The sequence below is a fragment of the Mesoplodon bidens genome, assembly GCF_964165515.1.
Source record: "Mesoplodon bidens genome assembly, contig: HAP1_SCAFFOLD_750, whole genome shotgun sequence".
NCBI classification, from domain to species: domain Eukaryota; kingdom Metazoa; phylum Chordata; class Mammalia; order Artiodactyla; family Ziphiidae; genus Mesoplodon; species Mesoplodon bidens.
In genome coordinates this window covers 145,751-163,245 of record NW_027671950.1, presented here as the reverse complement: position 1 = coordinate 163,245, position 17,495 = coordinate 145,751, and the positions used below count along the sequence as shown (strand labels likewise).

Here is a 17,495-nt window from a genome sequence, read left to right as displayed (position 1 = left end):
GACTTTTTCATTCGTCTCTTATTTATTTGGCATATCCTTCCAAAACCTGTCCAAATGCATATGGAGTTTTTACTTGACAATAGATATAATGTATTTATAACGGTATAGTCTGCCATGTTCATTTAAAGTTGTATCATTAGACTTTTCCTAATTGCTACCTACTGTAGTTAAAGTTTAACATTGCCTGTTTCTTCTCAGGGTTTCCAGAAAGGAAGCAAAACCACAGACTTGTCAACTGGTAATGCTTTATACCTTCTTTATGATAGTAGATTCTGGACTGTTACTTTTAAGATTATATATGGTAATAAAGTTTGGCTACATTTCCACTCTCTTTGATTTTAGATGTAAGCTATACTTTAGTAATATTGCTTAGTTTTAAGTGCAGATGTCTGTTAAAATGCCATTGTGATAACTAATATAGTATAGAGTATGAAACTGTCCTGAGAGATTAGCCTGTTAGAACCTGTTAAGGAGGCTTACCAGAGGGCTCTTGGTGAATCCTAAGAGGGAATGTCATGTTTGCTTAACATAAAATAGAGTGCAAAATCATCAAAGGTCTTATTTCATTACCACAGACTCAGAAATAAAGTACACTTTTTTGTTGTAAGTTTTCCTGTTGCTCCTTTAAAGGTGCCAAATGTCTGACACATAGGTTAGATCGCCTTATAACCTAAAGCTCCGTGTGTTTAGTTTGCTGTATTCCCATGTGGAACATGAGCAGTTCAAAGAAGAGGAAGCGCTTCTAGAATCATAGCTAGATTAGCTGTTTGAAACAAATTTGGTGCTCGGTCTGGTTGAATAGATAGGACTGCATATTTGCAGAAAAGCTAGTTTTTATCTAGAAAAGTCTGAACTTGGTTCCACTGTGGACCTGATGATAGTCGTGGGGTAGCAACAAGAACAGTATAATTTTTGTTTTTAAAATCCCCATTTTCCTTTTAGTCAGAGAGTTTATAGATACTTCAAGTTCTGAAAGTGAAGCATAGAGTGAACCAGAACAAGTTTCTGGTTACAACAGACTACTTGCCACATTAAAGGATGTCTCCAAGGAAGATGAGGAGGAGGAAGAGGAAGAAGACAGTGTTCTAGATGAGACAGAAATGAATCTTGAAGATGGCGAGAGTGACGTCATTGTGGAGGAAGAGATGGCAGTGGAGTCCACTGACATGCAGAAGAGTGAGTGTCTCTGATGTGGGTTTATCATCTTTGCAGGGACCACAGACAGATTGCCCCAGGGGCAGGGTGCCTTGTACCACAGAGCTGGGTGAAAGCACATGGATTCAAAGCAGAGATTCTTAACATTGTTGGGCTCTGTGATATCTTCAAGAATCTGATGAAAACACAGGACCCTGTGGCCATAAAAATGCAGAAATGACATTTTTGCTTATGATTTCCAGGATTTCATCAATCCTACTTCAAATTCCCCTGATTGAGAGGAAAGGGAACATAATTCTGTTTTTGTAATGGTCTCAATTTATGAAAGAGATGATTGTTCCTGCCTTAGAGGAACCAAGTTTAATGGAAGATAGACATAAAATACACAAAACTTTTCAAGCATCCAATCTGAATGGAACCGATAAATATAAGGTGTTAAAGAGATGCAAAGTGGTCACATGCTGCCAGGGTGAATGAGGGGAGGCTTCAGAGAAGAGCTGGGACTGAAAGCTGAAAGGAACTCTGTCTCACTCAGACATCTAGGTGACTATTTTTTTTTTTAATTATTATTAATTTATTTATTTTTGGCTGCATTGTGTCTTTGTTGCAGTGCGCCGGCTTCTCACTGTGGTGGCTTCTCTTGTTGTGGAGCATGGGCTCTAGGCACGTGTGCTTCGGTAGTTGTGGCACACGGGCTCAGTAGTTGTGGCTCACGAGCTCTAGAGCACAGGCTCTGTAGTTGTGGCGCACGGGCTTAGTTGTTCGGCGGCATGTGGGATCTTCCCAGACTAGGGCTTGAAACCACATCCCCTGCATTAGCAGGCGAATTCTTAACCACTGTGCCACCAGGGAAATCCCCATAGGTGACTTTTTAATGTAACTTTAAAATCAACTTTATTGAAGTATGAATTACATTCAACAAGGTGTACCCGTTTTAAGCATGTAATTTGATAAGTCTTGACAAATGTGTATATCTCTATTGTCGTCGCCAAAGTCAAGATACAGAACACTTCCAATACCTGCAAAAAGTTCCTTCTTGTCCTTTTACAGTCAGTTTCCCAGGCCTGGCATCAGGCAACCACTGACATGCTTTCTTTCACTATGTATTAGTGTTTCCTATTCTAGAAATTCATATGAATGGAAGCATACAACAAGTACCATTTTGCACGTGGCTTCTTTGGCTCCTCATGTTGTTGTGACTCATCCGTGTAGCTCATATTAGTAATTCATTTCTTTTTATTACTGGAATAGTAGTCCATTGTCTGAATATATCTGGGTAACTTTTTATGTTCCATTATCTTAATGCCTACTTGCCTTACTGTATTTTTTTCTATACTTTAAGGTGTCACACACCATTCTTAGTATTTTAATTCATCACTTGTACTCGGATAAAGAAATCGTTGCCTCAGACTTAGGGATTGTTTTAATTTTGTTGGTTTTCCAGTTTTCTTTCATGTTTTAGGTTTTTAAAAATGAAAAGTTTGGCTTTTTAAATTATAAAAGTAATATATATTTACTGTAAAAATTTAAGAGGGTAATATAGTTAACGTATATCTCCTCCACCGTGGGATGAACACCTTTAACATTTTATAGAACCTTCCAGACTACTTTTTTATGGATATATGAGTGAATATATATTTGTGTGTATGTGCATAATGGCCTCATACATTTCTGTAAGTTACTTTTTTCTTTAATAATATAACGTGTGTAACTGTGGGTTACTGCCGCTAGAACCCTGGTGTCCAAACTCCCAGGCCAAATCTCCTTCTACTACATTCCACTACCATGGGGAGGTTTAAAAAAGAAAGGGAAAGTATGAAGGGTGATGTTTCCATAAATTAAATCAACTTGAAAAGGCGCATTTGGAGAGTCAGAGAGTACTGATATTGTTAGAAAGAAGAAAGGTTTAAAAGCTGGTTGAATCTCATTCAAAAAAAATCCATATGTACCACATTGTAAAAAAGAGAAGGAAGACGGCGTTCATGATTACTGGGCTGGCAGGGTAGGGGACAGTTGCATGCTGGGGGTGGCTCTCGTACTGGCTCTTCCACTCTTCACACTTGTGCTCGGCCAGGGCCGGGGACCGCTGAGGGAGATCAGAGGAGAGGGTGGTGCCTTGGGGGTTCCGGGGAGTTGTGCAGCTGGCTCCCTTCCTTGCCACCCAGACTGCCCCAGGGTTCCCAGCCCCAAGGATTATGGAGCATCCCCACACCTGTTTGCTCTGCAGTTGCTGTTCTGCAACCCATTTTCTCCTCCAGCACTTTCTGCAGTGTCTCCTTGGCCTTCTGCTCATAGCTGTTTTTCTGGTCTTCCATCTGTAATAGCAACTTATTCATTCCCCAAGAAGTGTATATCTGTAAATTTGAGGCAATTCAACAAATACACATTGACAAACTGTGTGCTAAAGCCTGAGCAGGGATACAGAAATGAAAAGAAATTGGTCCTTGCCCACAGGGCAGAGATGTCAGTAATCTGGTGGACCTTCTTCCAGGCTGGAGGCAGGCAGGGAGAGTCCCTCAGGTGATGTGAGAGGTGAGTGGGAATAAAAAACTGCCCTGGGCATGCTGGGCCTCCTCCCCTAGGCCTTCCACAGGCATTTGAAATCCGACATTTCCAAAGGGAAATCATCTTTCTAAACCTGCTCCTATCTCAGTGGCCAGCATCACCCCCCACCCAGTCTCCCAAACCCTAAACCAGGGAATCATCCTTGATTTCTCTCTCACCTTCTTCAAGGACTCAGTTCCTCATCAAGCTCTGTCAAGTCAGCGTCTTTAACGGCTCCTTCGTTACCTGTATCCTCTATCCCTACCGCCACCTCCTTAGTTCAGACCCTAGTGACACTATTATATGGATTATATAGAGACTATGTATTATCTTCATGCCTTGCCTCCCTTCAAACCCTTTTCAGTCCTGCAGCTAGAGGGTTCTTTCTAAAACTTAAATCTGATCCCATCACAACCTGCTTAAATCTCTCAGTGGTTCTCACTGTTCTAAGAATCAGGTCCAAACTCCTTGGCATGGTTCCTACTTACAAGCCCAGACCTTCATCTCATGCTGCCTCCACGCAAGCTGAACTGCTTGTAGGTCCCCTAAGCACTGTGCTTTTCAGCCTCTGCCTTTGCCCATAAAGCTTCTTCTGCTTAGAGTATCGTGACCCACGCTTCTCACCTGGTTAACTTCTACCCATGTTCAAGATTCAGCCCTAGAATCATAAATTCTGATAAACTTGGCCAACCATACCTACCCCCCGACTCTTTATGGATTAGGCAGTTTTACTGGTGTTCACATAGTATCTGTATTTCTGATCTATTGACTCATCTGTCTCCTTTAAGGGATTGTAAACTCCTTTGGGGCAGGGAGCATTTTTAAAAAAATAAAATTATTTTTGTAGGCTTGGGGATCTGAACAATAGTCAGTAAAGTCAAGTTTTAAAAATGAATACATTTGTATTTTTAGAATTTCTCCTGGCTTCAAGGTCAAAAAGACAAAGACACAAGAGCAGCTTTGCAAATTCCCTGGGGGTCTTGCCTTTCCAGTGCTTTTCATCTTTACGCCCTGTGATGTTTGGGAAAGCAGGAGCCTTTTACTGTCGCTTCTGGGTTACCCAACTGGGTAAGAGATAGTCTAGATAATGCAGATTTAGAGTTCAATCTCAAATCATTTCCATTTAGCTTTGGAGTCATCTGAAAATTTGGATTTAAAGGTTGAGTGGGTCTTATGTTCTTGGAATTGTCATTAGAAACCAGACACAGGAGTTACTGGTTGAGATCATACATGGTTATGTCCAGGTTATTGGACTTAACCATGCTGGTCACTGACCAGCTTTATCCCCCATTGAAAATGAGTAGACTGGCATTCTGGATTATATGTCAGTCTCTTATGAGCTTGGTTGGCATTACTGAAAAAATAAAAGTTGTGGATCCGCAAACCCATAGACTCTATAGGCTATGTTCCCCTGCAGAATTCTAACTACATGGCCACCTTATCTTCCTAACATCAAGTGGGAGCAGTCTGGCCGGTCCATCTCGTTCTCTTGATCTTGAGTCCTCTGCAAAAGACATCCCCCTTTTCTGCACCAGCACATACGTCAGAGCCCTGAAGAAAGTGTAGACATCTGAGATACGTTAACAGTGGGGGAGGGCTGATATCCCGTGAACAGACACATAGATGCCTGTTAGACCTGGAAATTGAAAACCAGAGAGGCGGGGCCCCACTGGTTTTGGCCCAGGCCACCAGCCACTGGTGTTCCCAGCAAAATGTTCCCAATGTGGGAGTTTGAGGAAGCAGGGAAAGGCAGGTGGTGTGAGTTTATTAGGACTTGAGGGCCCTCAGCCTCGCACTGAGGCCAGCTGAACCCCCAGAGCGTGCTTCCTGCCCTCCTATGGGCTGCTACTCCTAAAGGTACTTGGTTTCAACAGTTATTTGTGCATCAGATTAAAGACTGAAGGGAGAGGGAACAGCAAGCCTAAATTCTTCATATCATACGCCACCTCCCTTTCTCTTCTTATTATATAAGCAATTCATGTGAAAAACAAATAAGGCAAGCAAAACAAAACAAAATTACCTGAAATCTTGCTATCCAAAAGTTGCCATTAGTATTTTGGTGTATACGTGTTCCAGATTTTTCTTTATTTTCAACCCTTCATTAAGGCCATTGTAGTCTTGACAGATGATGCTGGCACAAGCACTTGAAATGAGGCTCCTCTTTTTAAAATACTGTATTTGAATTTGGCTGAATTTGTCTCAGGCCCTGCCTTGCCTGGTCCCCAGCGTGGTGTTTTCTGCTGCAGTCTCTGTAAATTGGAGTTGGGGTGATGGGGCGGTCAGGCAGGGCTGTGTGTATCTGTGTCTGTACGAGGGAGGGCGGGCACACTTTCCAGTGTTTCTGGGCAACAAGCAGGCACTCACTGCAGTTTCCTATCCCTCAGGCCTGGGCTGTGGAGACAGGGGAAGTACCAGGAAGGGGTGGACGACCCCGACCCAGCTAAATGGAAGGCCCAGCTCCACTGTGCGCTCAACAAGAGCAGGGAATTCAACCTGATGTACGACGGCACCAAGGAGGTGCCCATGAACCCAGTGAAGATATATCAATGTGTGTGACATCCCCCAGCCCTAGGGCTCTGTCATTAACCCAGGTGAGGCCCCAGCTGCTGGGGAGAAGGTGGACAGTGTGCCAGGTTCTCGGCTGGACCCTTAAAGCGATAGTCGACTTGAAAGTCGCCTCGCTTACAAAGTTGAAGACTGGTAAATAAAGCAAGAAATGCTGTCCCTAGAAAGAACCCAGAGAACAAAAGATATAAACTCAGCACAGTCTTCCTGCCCACCCAGTGGAACAGTAAAGCATTAGAAAGAAGAGGGGGTATTGAGTTCTATAAAAAATAACTTCTCTTGGGACTCAACACTGAGAAGAGAGGCCAGGTAGTTTAGAAGAAGGAGGGCTTAAAACTTAGAAGGTCTGAGTTATAAACCTCGGTCTTTCCATTTCACTACTTGTGGGACATTGAATCAAGTCATTCAACGTTTTGAGCCTCAGCTTCTTCCACTATAAAATCTGGGTTCTCATCTTTCCTGCGTATTTCAAAGGCTGTTCTAAGAATCAATTGCCATGACATTATGAAGGCTATTAAGTTCTCTTTATAAATGATGGGTAAGTGATCATTTAATTTGTATGGTATTTTTCCTAGGAGAATACCACCTGATCCCTATATTTACTCAATGTTGAGCCAGTTCCGACTAAGAGCCAGATAATTTAGACTTGACCTCCAGTGAATCTAGTGAGGCTCTGCCATGAGGGAAGGGTCTGTCTTCACAGTAAGCTTATAAAGGAGAGAAGCTGTGCTCCTTGGGTCCTTAGAAGGGATGCGAATGTGTAGAAAGGGGTTTAGAGTAGGAATTAAAAGGTTTCTAGGAGAGGGGAGTAGGGTCTGCAGCTCCTGGATAGGGGAGGGGATGAGAGCTTGCACTGGGGCTCCGTAGGAGGAGCTGGGAGTGGGGTGAACACCCTTGGTTCCCACTCTTTGGCATTGAGGGTTCACACTGAACCCAAGGAACCTCTGTGCTGGCAGTGCCTAGCTTGAACAGTGGGTCAGCTGCAGGGATGACAGTGCAACCTGAGCGCCTCACTTTTGACCTTTGTGTGTGTGTGTGTGTGTGTTTCTCGGGTAGGATCCACTGGATCTGCTCCTTGGGATGAGAAAGATAATGATGTGGATGAAGAAGATGAGGAAGATGAGTTGGACCAGTCACAGCACCACGTTCCCATCCAGGACACCTTCCCCTTCCTGAACATCAGTGGTGAGTGGGGTGGGGGGTGGGACAGAGGCATGGAGAGGATGTACGGGGCTTTGATTTTGCAACCGTTGACACCATATCCACCATTGCACTGGGAGCAGCGACCAGGCCCTGGGGCCAGGCTGCCAGTCTGTTAGCAAGTAGGAGTCATAGGCAAAGGCACTCCGTAGGCATAGTTATCCCAGTGGGGTGGCTTCTAGGCAGAGAGAGCATCTTCTGAATCTTATGTGATAATTCAGAGAAATTAAAAAATGAAATTCATTCTCAATCCCGCATACAAATACACAAGCTGTTACAAATTTTGCTGATTTCCTTCAGGCCAAGTGCAGGGATCCTTTTCGTGAATTGTAGGCAAACTCTTCTGCTATTTCCCTCGGTACAAATTTTCTGTCACTGCCTTAACAGGCTCTGCTAAGGCTGTATCGTGGGAAACTTGTGGCTCTACAGCTCTTAATACTAGGCTCTGATAAAATTTCTCTACTAGAGACTTTTATCTTTTTTAAATTAATTAATTAATTTATTTATTTTTTGTGGTACGCGGGCCGCTCACTGTTGTGGCCTCTCCCATTGCGGAGCACAGGCTCCGGACGCGCAGGCTCGGTGGCCATGGTTCACAGGCCCAGCCGCTCCGCGGCATGTGGGATCTTCCCGGACCGGGGCACGAACCCGTGTCCCTTGCATCGGCAGGCGGACTCTCAACCACTGCGCCACCAGGGAAGCCCTCTCTTTTTTTTAAATTGACTCTTTGAATTCAGTTTCCCAGGAGAGATGCGTTTAGAGGTTGGAGGGTACCTGTGAGACAGAACAGGTACTGCACCTCGCATTGCACGCTCTGAGGATGCTCAACCACAAGGTGAACTGCTCTTCCACAGCATCTTCCCTTGAACTTTTCACTGACATGCTCCTAGTCTTATGACTTGCATTCAGTTGAGTAGCTTTTCACTACTTTTCTAAGTTCCATTTGGCTCCTAGGGTCAAATGAGATACTTTTGCCACCTAGGAAATTTAGTATATCCAGACGATTCCTGTAGGGTTTTGGAGTCCCCTTCCCTAGGTGATGCCCCTTCTTTTGAGAATCAGGAAATGACTCTTATCTGTCTACTTGCCCTCCTTCACTTACCCTGTCATTTATAACCTTGCAACCAAGTGATGAGTAAAGAAAACGATCATAGAGCTCTCTCAGGTTAATATTGCCACAGCTACATTCCCACTTGGTGCAATTTTAAGATTTGGACATTTGGAAATGTGAGATCCTTTCCCAAATCTTTGGCTCACTCATTCTGTTATTCTCACCCCTTAAAAGGATGCAACCCATTTCCAGGATCATGATTTCCCTTTTTTTTTTTTCATGTTTTTTTAAAGCTAATATTGTGTGTCCTTACGTTATGGGCCACCTTGGATCCTTTATGGAAACATGTGAACATATATTAAAAATAAAAAAGTAAAATGTGGCGCTACAGCCACACCGGGATTTCATTGCCCTGAGAGAGGAGTTGGGGCGCATCACTGACTTCCACGAAGCCTATACTTTCAAACAGGCTCCGGGCCAGCCTGTTTCCGGCTTAAGCAAGGAGAATGTTCCAGCGGTAACCAACAAGGAGAACCTGGCGACGCCGGTCTCGACTCCATTCTTGGAGCCGACCCTGGGGAGCGACGGCTCTGCGGTCACTTTCGGGAAAACCCAAGAGGATCCCAAACCGTTTTGCGTGGGCAGTGCCCCACCGAGTGTGGACGTCACCCCCACCTACACGAAAGACGGAGCTGACGAGGCAGGATCAACCGATGGCAAAGTTCTGAACCCGAAGCCATCTAAGCTGGCAAAGAGAATCGCCAACTCCGCTGGTTACGTGGGTGACCGGTTCAAGTGTGTCGCTACCGGACTGTACGCAGACTCCAGTCAGCTCGGCCGGGAGCAGCGGGCATTGCAGGTGAGCCCCCCCAACCTGAATTTCAGGAGCCTGACCAGTTGTCAGGTTTTTTTAATGTGTGAAGAGGAGGGGGCCGGGGGTATGATAGGGCAGGACACCGGGCTGATTTGGTTAATGAAGCTTAGGGTAATTGAAATGTTTGAAATGTGTCCAGTAAGGGGACGTAAGTGGATACTTGAAGTTATTCTGTAGATTTTAAGCGAACTCCACTCGAATGCTGATAACGGAAGTTTTAATTATTGCGAAGGATGTCTAGAAGACTGCATGACATTTACCTATCAATCGCTTTGATTTCTCTGCCGTTACTGTACGTTAACAAATATACCTAAAAGCGCTGCTTAGAATGCCTTACGTGATACTTGGTGGAGGTGTGTAGCGGCCGCATGTCTGTGAGATTCGTGCAATTTTTTTTTCCACCCAAAAAACAAACAAACAAACAAAACAAAAACACAAACCTTGCTTAAAGGGATAGAGTATGTATTTAACTTGCTAGTGAATGATAGATGTTGTATAGGAATTTCCTTAAGATATTTTACTTTTAATTAAAACACAAAGACAAATTGTTTTGCAATGTTAAGAAAAAAATTGGTTTATGCTTATAAAAATGGATGAAGTTATCTAAATGATCCATTGAGTGCCCATTTTAATTACATAGATGGAAGGATTACAAGAGGACAGTATTTTATGTCTACCCGCTGCTTACTGTGAGGTCAGTTCTTCCAATTTTTATTACTAGAATCTTCCATAAACCTTTTGAGTTAAATTTCATTTCCAAATATACAAAGGGAAGTTTGTGGGCCATGGTCGTCTTTATTCATTGTGCATTTGTTTTCTTTTCTGTTGTGTTTTTGTTTCGCTTTCTTTGCGTTGTGTTTTTGTTTTGTTTTATTTACCTCCGAAAGAGAATGTCTGTCTCTATGCCACAGTGTATGTATGGCTATACATACACACCACATATATCTCTACGTACGTATGGCTTTACGAATAAAGAGTGTGTGACTAGTTACACATAGACACTCTTACATTTTTATCGTTCAATTTTAAAATATCTCAGTTGTATCATAAATTGTGGTTGGTTTGGGGCAAACTTTTCTTTGAAGATACTTTCCTTTAAGGTAAGGGCAGTGAAATAGCTTTGGTGGTAAGGTGTGTCTTTTTTCCATCTCCGTTCTCTTTGTAGCGTGCAGTGATGCACTTCTCAGAGTTGGAGATGAAAGAGCGAGAAGGTGGCCACCCCACGACCAAAGACTCTGAGGTGCACAAATTCAGCCCCACTGACTGGGAAAGGCTGAAAGGAAGTCAGGACAAAAAGCCAAAGTCGGTCGCCCCGGAGGAGGCCATTGCCGACCAGAACGACAGTGAGAGATGTAAGTGAACCCAGGCGGCTCGCGTGTGGTACCACGTCGGTGGGAACGGGGCGGTTCCGCTCCCAGTGCCGAGGGAGGTGAGAGGAAGCAGTACGCTTCCGACGGCCCAGCGTCTGGGTGCTGGCTGTTCGGAGAACGGGCTGCTCTGGCCACCCTTCCTAGCTGTGGATCGCAAGGCTGGTTGTCCTTTTGAGCGTTGCGGCATCCAGGAGTGAAGCCCCTATTAAATGCTGTTTCCTGGCACGCATCTCCTTTTTCCGAAGCAATGCTAGTCCTGTAGTTAGTAATAGTCTGATACAGTAGAGCAGAGGAATGGCAGTGCAGGACCTCCGGCGTAGCAGGTATGTGTTCTGTTCTGTAGCAGGTACGGACACGGGTTTTTGGTAGCAGTGGAATGGCACTTGCAGCCAGAGCCAGACCCTCCAGAGTGACAGTCTCCTGTGGGAGGGAGTGGAGAGTACTCGGATTCTCCCTCCAGAGGCAGAGGTTTCGTTCAAGTGCGATGAGGGCTGATGAAGGCCCCAGAGAGATGAGCATCATTGTGTTCTGTGGAGGCTCGTTTGCAGTCAGGAGGAGCTGACACCACGCTCCCAGGCCGTGGGATCAACGAGGCCGTTCTTCCCACCAGACGGGTGTGTTCTGTTCTGGAGGCCGAACTGGAGAGAAAGCTCGTGTTGGCCTCGAGTCACACTCTGCGGTCCCCTCAGCTGCTCCCCCACTGGGGTTGACTTCGGGCTTGGCCCTCGAGACTTCCTGGGCGAATGAGATGCGTTGGCAGCAAGTGGAGGTCTTTCTCCCGCTTTCTTCAGTGTGCGTGCTGGTGGCCTGTGGCCTGCAGCCTGCTCCGGACCCCAGAAACCTCACCGGTGATGGTGAGTGAGGGCACCTCGGTGAACGTCGAGGACAGGGTGGGCGTGCAGTCCTCCTGAGACGGGACAGTCGGGGGTGGTGGGCACGTTTGGGAGGCCCAGGCCCTTGGACCCGGTCGTAGGGTCGGCGTTCGCCCGCACGCTTAGGTCGTGGGTGCCTGATGCAGTTCGGGAGAATTGTGGTCAGCAGCAGCGTGTGCTTCTCTCTGCTGCTTGGAGCACTGCCCTCCCCCAGCTTATGTTTGGGGTCAGAGAAAGGCCTGTGGCCAGAGTTCTGGGTAAGCCACAGCGGGACCGGTGTGTCCCACGTGGCTCCCGTAGAAGGGGATTTCTGGGGCTAGTCAGTGGCGGCCTTACCCGAGGGATGGGGCTCTTGATGTGCCTGGAGTAGACGATTCCGAGCTCCTCCCCCTCGGGATTGGAATGAAAAACGGAGGGTCCAGGCCACCCTGGAGTGAAGCAGCAAGAAGGCCTGCCTCCTTGCCTGTGCTCACAGCTGACACGCAACCCTTACCCTCCTGAGTGGCCTCATAACTCAGCTCCTGGGGAAGTTTCTCAGAGAGATGTGGTAAAAGTGGGCAAGGCCAAGTTCACGGGGATGCACTTTTCTGAGGAGGGGATCTGCCTGTTGTGGGTGGACGGTGAGGGAGGCTGGAGGAAGGGAGCGGGCAGGTAACCGGCCTCGAGTCTTTTTGCCCTTTTCTCCAGCAACGTGGCCAAACCCAGGGTGGCCGCTGCCCTTCACGTCTCAGTGGCCTCACCCGCCCTTCTTCCCAGAGACGTTTGTGTGCATCCTTCCCAGTCTTTCCTGCTGAGCGTGGAGACGAGAACTCGGTGTGGCTGATGGGGAGCAGGGCCTGAGCCCCAGATGATTCCGAAAGCCCCCTCCCCCCACCGCCTGCCTCCAATCTCAGACCGACCGACGGGTCTCTTCCTGGAGCACCCGGGACGTGGCCCAGTGAGCCATGAATGGCCACCATGGGAGGTCAGGAGAAGGGTTGGGGAAGGTGAGGGGCTGCGTTTGAAAGGTTGGGGCAACGAAGGTGGGTTCCCCACCCACCCTCTGTCTTGTAGAGACGTGGGGTTTGTAAATAGCTGGTCAAGAAAGGTCACCTGAAGGGGCCACTGTTCTTACTGCGGCCTCCACGTCCAAGGCCCAGCAGGTGTTCATTCCATTCAGCTGGATATGAATGGGCCTTCTTGTTCTTGGGCCATCATGTCTTGAGCTGATATGGGCTCAGGTCCTTCTCATGGGTGTCGGTGTGGCCGAGAGCCGAGCTGTGAGCACATGGGAGCTGGGGCGGGGATTTGGGGCGGGCAGGGGTCACAGAGAGGGTCCAGGATGCCTTCAAGATGCCTTCCCCCTTCTGAGGCAGCCCCTACTCATGGAGGGCCCAGGAGCTTCTAAGGTGGTGGGTGCTGTTTGCGCGGCCCTGGTTGTCCTGGTGCGGGTGCATCTTGTTGCTAGGGGCTTGTTTAAAAAAGAAATTAACTTGAAAACACAGTGGCTGAGATACTCATTTATTCTTTATGATCACATGGGTGGCTGAGTGAAATTTTTATTTTGGAAGTTCACCAAATGAGTTTGGAGGTTCCTCAGACTTGGAAGTTCATCACTAGGAACCCTCAGTGGCATTTGAAGATGGGGCGGGGCAAGGAGGCATTGGTCCCTTCCTTCTCAAACTTGGAGTAACCATCTCCCTTGCCAGCCACTTGGCTGGGACAGGCCTAGGACCTGCTCAGTGGCAGTGCCTGGCCAGGAGCTGGAGGAAGCCTCAGTTGAGGGGCTTCATGAAACTTCTTTGCTCAGGGAACTTCTCTTCCAGCTGAGCACCTGCATGTTTGTAAACTACTTTGGAACAGAGATCCCCTGCACTCCTTGTGTAGCGGGTTTAACTTTGAGCAAGGTTAGCCCTGACTGGAGGTGCTATTATAGTTAAGCTACAGAGAAGGGGATTTTAATCCTGGGGAGCCTTGCAGCGACTCAGAACCCTCTCACCTTGTTTAGGCCTCACTGGGCATGGCTCAACAGTGGTGAGGGTGCTTTGCTGCCACAGTGACTTGTAAATGTCGCTGTGGTGATGCTTCTGTGAGGTGATGCTATGGTACAACCATAATGAATTTGGGATATATGTGCTGTGAGTCATAGGAGCATGCTGCAGGGACCACGTTCACATCTTGCTTAGACTGGGTGACCAAGGGCACATGGCTTCCCACTTTTAGAAGGGCCAAAAGTAGCAATGATGGCAAAGCCTGATGGTTAGGATCCCCGTGTATCTATTTATCTCCCCAACTCCTTTGCCCTCAAGGGTCATCCTCCTGTGGGTCATGGTTACAACAGTCTTTGAGAAGCTCCAAGTGACACGGAGCCTCTACCCCATAGCTGGTGGCCATGGGCATCTTGGGCAATCGGGGTGGGTGTCCTTCAGGGTTATTACTGGCCTGGGTAAGGTCACACTAGCGTAAGGTCTTGGGGGGCCTTAGCTGAGGGGAATTGAGGTCTTTGCCCTAAAAGGCTCCGGGTTTGGGGGATGGGTGGATGGACTTAGTTTGGAAAAAGAAACTTTCAAATTGGACATGGGGGTTCTTAAGGTAGCCCTTCCATTCCTCCATGGATCCCCTCCCACGGAGCTTTTAGGGAAGGCTGATTGGACCAGAGAAGTCCAATGGTGTAACCAGCAGGGCTCACCTCTTAAAATTTCCTACGTTTCAGGCCTGAGATTCAGGCTGGTCTGAAAGTCTTGGCATCTTTTGGTTAAAGGGATTTTTCCAGCCTTTCTCTGTGCTGAGCCCGGCCCGTGATTATGAAGCCCACCCTGGAGGGAGGCTAGCAATAACATTCGCACTTTACAAGTGAAGGGGGCCGAGTTGTAAAGTGGCGCCATTCCTGCGCAAGTGTTTAAGAGGGTCACAGAGCAGCCGGAGTGAGAGTTGCAGCACGCCGTCTTCACCGGGCCTGCGGTAGCCTGGGCTGCATCACCTGTAAGCACAGGCCAGGAGTTTGGGGTTTCTCCTGCTGCCATGACAGGAGACCCTCGCGGTTGGGGTGATTCCACCATTCTGGCAAGAGTAGATGGGGATCTCTCCCACCTTGGGATACCCTTGGAGAAAAGCTAAGTGTGTTCCACCATTGAGAACACAGGTCAGGCTAGCCCAGGCCAGGGTTAGGTTCATCCCCACAACTGGCTGCCATTAAATGCTGGGAATGCCCCCCAAGAGAGGCTGATCAGGGGACCAGCCGGCTGGGCAGAAGTGGGAGTGATACTTGAAGTGGTCTAGGGAGAGGAGGAGGAATGCGAGCAGCATGTGAGGGGTGTGTCCATGATTTCATCTAGAAAAACGGGCTGTGGGAGCTTAGCTCAGGTGTTAATGAAATACCAAACTCATACACCCACCCCCACCCCCGGCCGGTGATGGACACAGGGTCATCTTCGGGGAACTCTTTAACAGCACAGTGATCATTATAGAATTATTTGTGTGTTAGAAACAATGTGACTAGCAAAGCAGTTGAACTGTTTCTTTGGCTAGAGCAAAAGTGAGGAGTGATGTTAGGCTGGGGTGATTGGAGGAAAAGCCCCAAGTGGATGCTAGATTGAGCAGGGGGGCAGGAGCAACACAGGCGGAGCTGGGGTGTGAGCAGTTCAGCCCTGCCCGCCACCCCCCCACCCCCCACCCCCCATGAAGGGGGTTGGAGTCTTGTCTTTGAAATGTCCTTAGATGCTTGTTGCCTGGGAAGGAAGGCGTGGAGACGTGCCAGGTGGGTGACTGGTGTCACTGAGGGCCTTCTTCCTAGACAGGAAATAGGAGCAGCCCCTCGATGGCAGTGAAATGCTTTTCCCCCCACAGGTGTGGAAAGAGGACAGACGGACTTGTAGCAATCTGGTTGAGTTCTTTGAAATTGCCCTTGACCCTTGTGTGTGCACCAGGAAGCCTTTCCTTTCCCTTTGCCAGGCTCCTCTTGCCTTGGTCTCCCCAGCTTCCCAGCCTCCCACCATTCTTTCCCTACCCTTTTTCTTCACCCTCGCCCCTGCTGACCCAAGTGAACATTGGTGCTATGTCTGTGTAAATGGCAGTTGGGGGCTATTTGGTCTCTTGATGACATCAGCCTTTTTTGTTGACTAGCAGCTGTTTCCATAGTCATTTGTAGCTCCGCTCTGATTGGTTGGATCTTACTGTGAGGTCACTCACCCCCCCTTTAAAAGTAAGCCACCTTGGAGAGTTAAGCAGTTAGGGAGTGATCTCACATGCCTATAGAGGAATGGTGTAGATGCCTCACCTTGACCCTTGAAGGATGGATTGTGAGTGGGCTACGCGCCTCATTTTCTGCTTTCTTTGCTGGTTGTGTTCAGCTGTCCTTCCTTTGGGACGTCTTTCTGAGGGTTTTGTGCTTCCGGCGTGTGAGGCCCCTGGTCTCCAAAGGGGGGTGGTCTGTTGGTAGCAGATTGCCTTGGGCGTGGGGGTCCTGCCTGCTCTTGGTGACCTTTGTTCCCTCCTTTCCGGGTTGTCTCCCCTCCCCTAGGGGAGCGTTATGATGGAAGCAAACCTGACCCCTTCGAAGCCCCAGAAGACAGTGATCTTCCTGAGGACATGGACACGGAGCCCCCCAGAGAGTCCCCCGCCGACCAGGCGGCCCCGGACGCGTCACGCAGCCCTACCCTCCGGCTGAACAGAAAGCGCAAGGTGTCTGGCAATAGGAACCACACTGAGACCACTGTGCTCCCGGAGGACTCTCTGCTGAAAGCCAAGCGGAGACGGGTCTCCAAAGGTGAGCTCGGTTTGGCTTCGGGCCCGCAGGGCACCCTACGAAAGTCCTGGAGCGGAGCAGTGGAAAGTTCCAGTCCCACCCTGGATCCCTGGGGGGAGCCACTCACACCTCCCCACCCCCCACCCCCATCCCACCCCCCACCCCCCCAAAGCCAGTTGCCGGGGCTGGAGCCCAAAGGTGGCCAAAGGCAAATAGGCCCCCTCCCGAGACTTGGTGACAAGTTCCAGCCAACACAGTGACCACACCCCTCCCCTCCCCCACCCCTGTTAGTGATGTGTAAGACAGTTTGTTCGGCCCACCCCCCCGCCCTGGGGGGCTTCTTCTTTAATTTGTAGTTATTTGTCCATTAGCTGACTGGCCTGAGAGGGAAATGACAAACAGTTCCTGTAACCACTTAGAAGAGCCACATTATAGTGAGCTGACCAACCTGAGGTGTGCATTGAATTAACAGGGCTCCATCCCAGAAAGCAGCGCTGCTTGCTGCACCTTAGAGAACGTCGGGAGCAGAGAGCAAACCTGGCCGGCAGGGCAGGAAGGAAGTGATCCAGGCGGTTCAGCCTGCGGTCACCCCCCAGGGCAATAGCATCTCCGAAGAGAAACCTGGCAGGAAAAGGGCAGAGGCCAAAAGCAACAGCAGCTGGTTGGAGGAGTCCCTTAAATGCAGTGACAATGAACAAGGTACGCACGGGGCGGGGGGCGCTCCTGGAGGGTGGATCACCCGCCCTCTGTGGGAAACGGCCCTGGAGGGGACCTGAGCGCCATCCAAGTTGACAAGAGTAGCGTGTGGCGAGCGGGGAGTTTTCTTCCTGAGGTCCTTTCAGCCTGCACACTTCCTTATGGAATGGACAGTGAGGTGGGAGCTTGACTTCCTGGGCTGCTCCTCATCACCCAGCCCGCGGCTGGGCAGGAAGGGAAGTCTTGGGTGACCCCGGGCGCTTGTCAGTGCCCTCATTCCAGCCTCAGGCTGTCCGCAGTCGCCCTGTCCCGAGCACCCAGGCCCCCCACGGGTGGGGACGGGAGCGCACGAAGGGCTGGCTTCTGCCCTCTCTTGCGGCCCTTTGAAGCGACTTGCCATTTGGCGTTTCGTGGGTTAGCCTATTTGCCGGTTGAATGTGGGATA

The 17,495-nt window shown here is 48.6% G+C and overlaps 1 long non-coding RNA gene across 1 annotated transcript; it reads left to right on the top strand.

The window, feature by feature from the left end:
- Positions 1-582: 582 nt before the first annotated feature.
- On the top strand, positions 583-8,976 carry LOC308610748. Its single transcript, XR_014014639.1, has 4 exons — positions 583-1,176; positions 6,084-6,290; positions 7,321-7,449; positions 8,809-8,976. It is a non-coding gene; the product is annotated as an uncharacterized lncRNA (long non-coding RNA).
- The last annotated feature ends 8,519 nt before the right edge of the window (positions 8,977-17,495 follow it).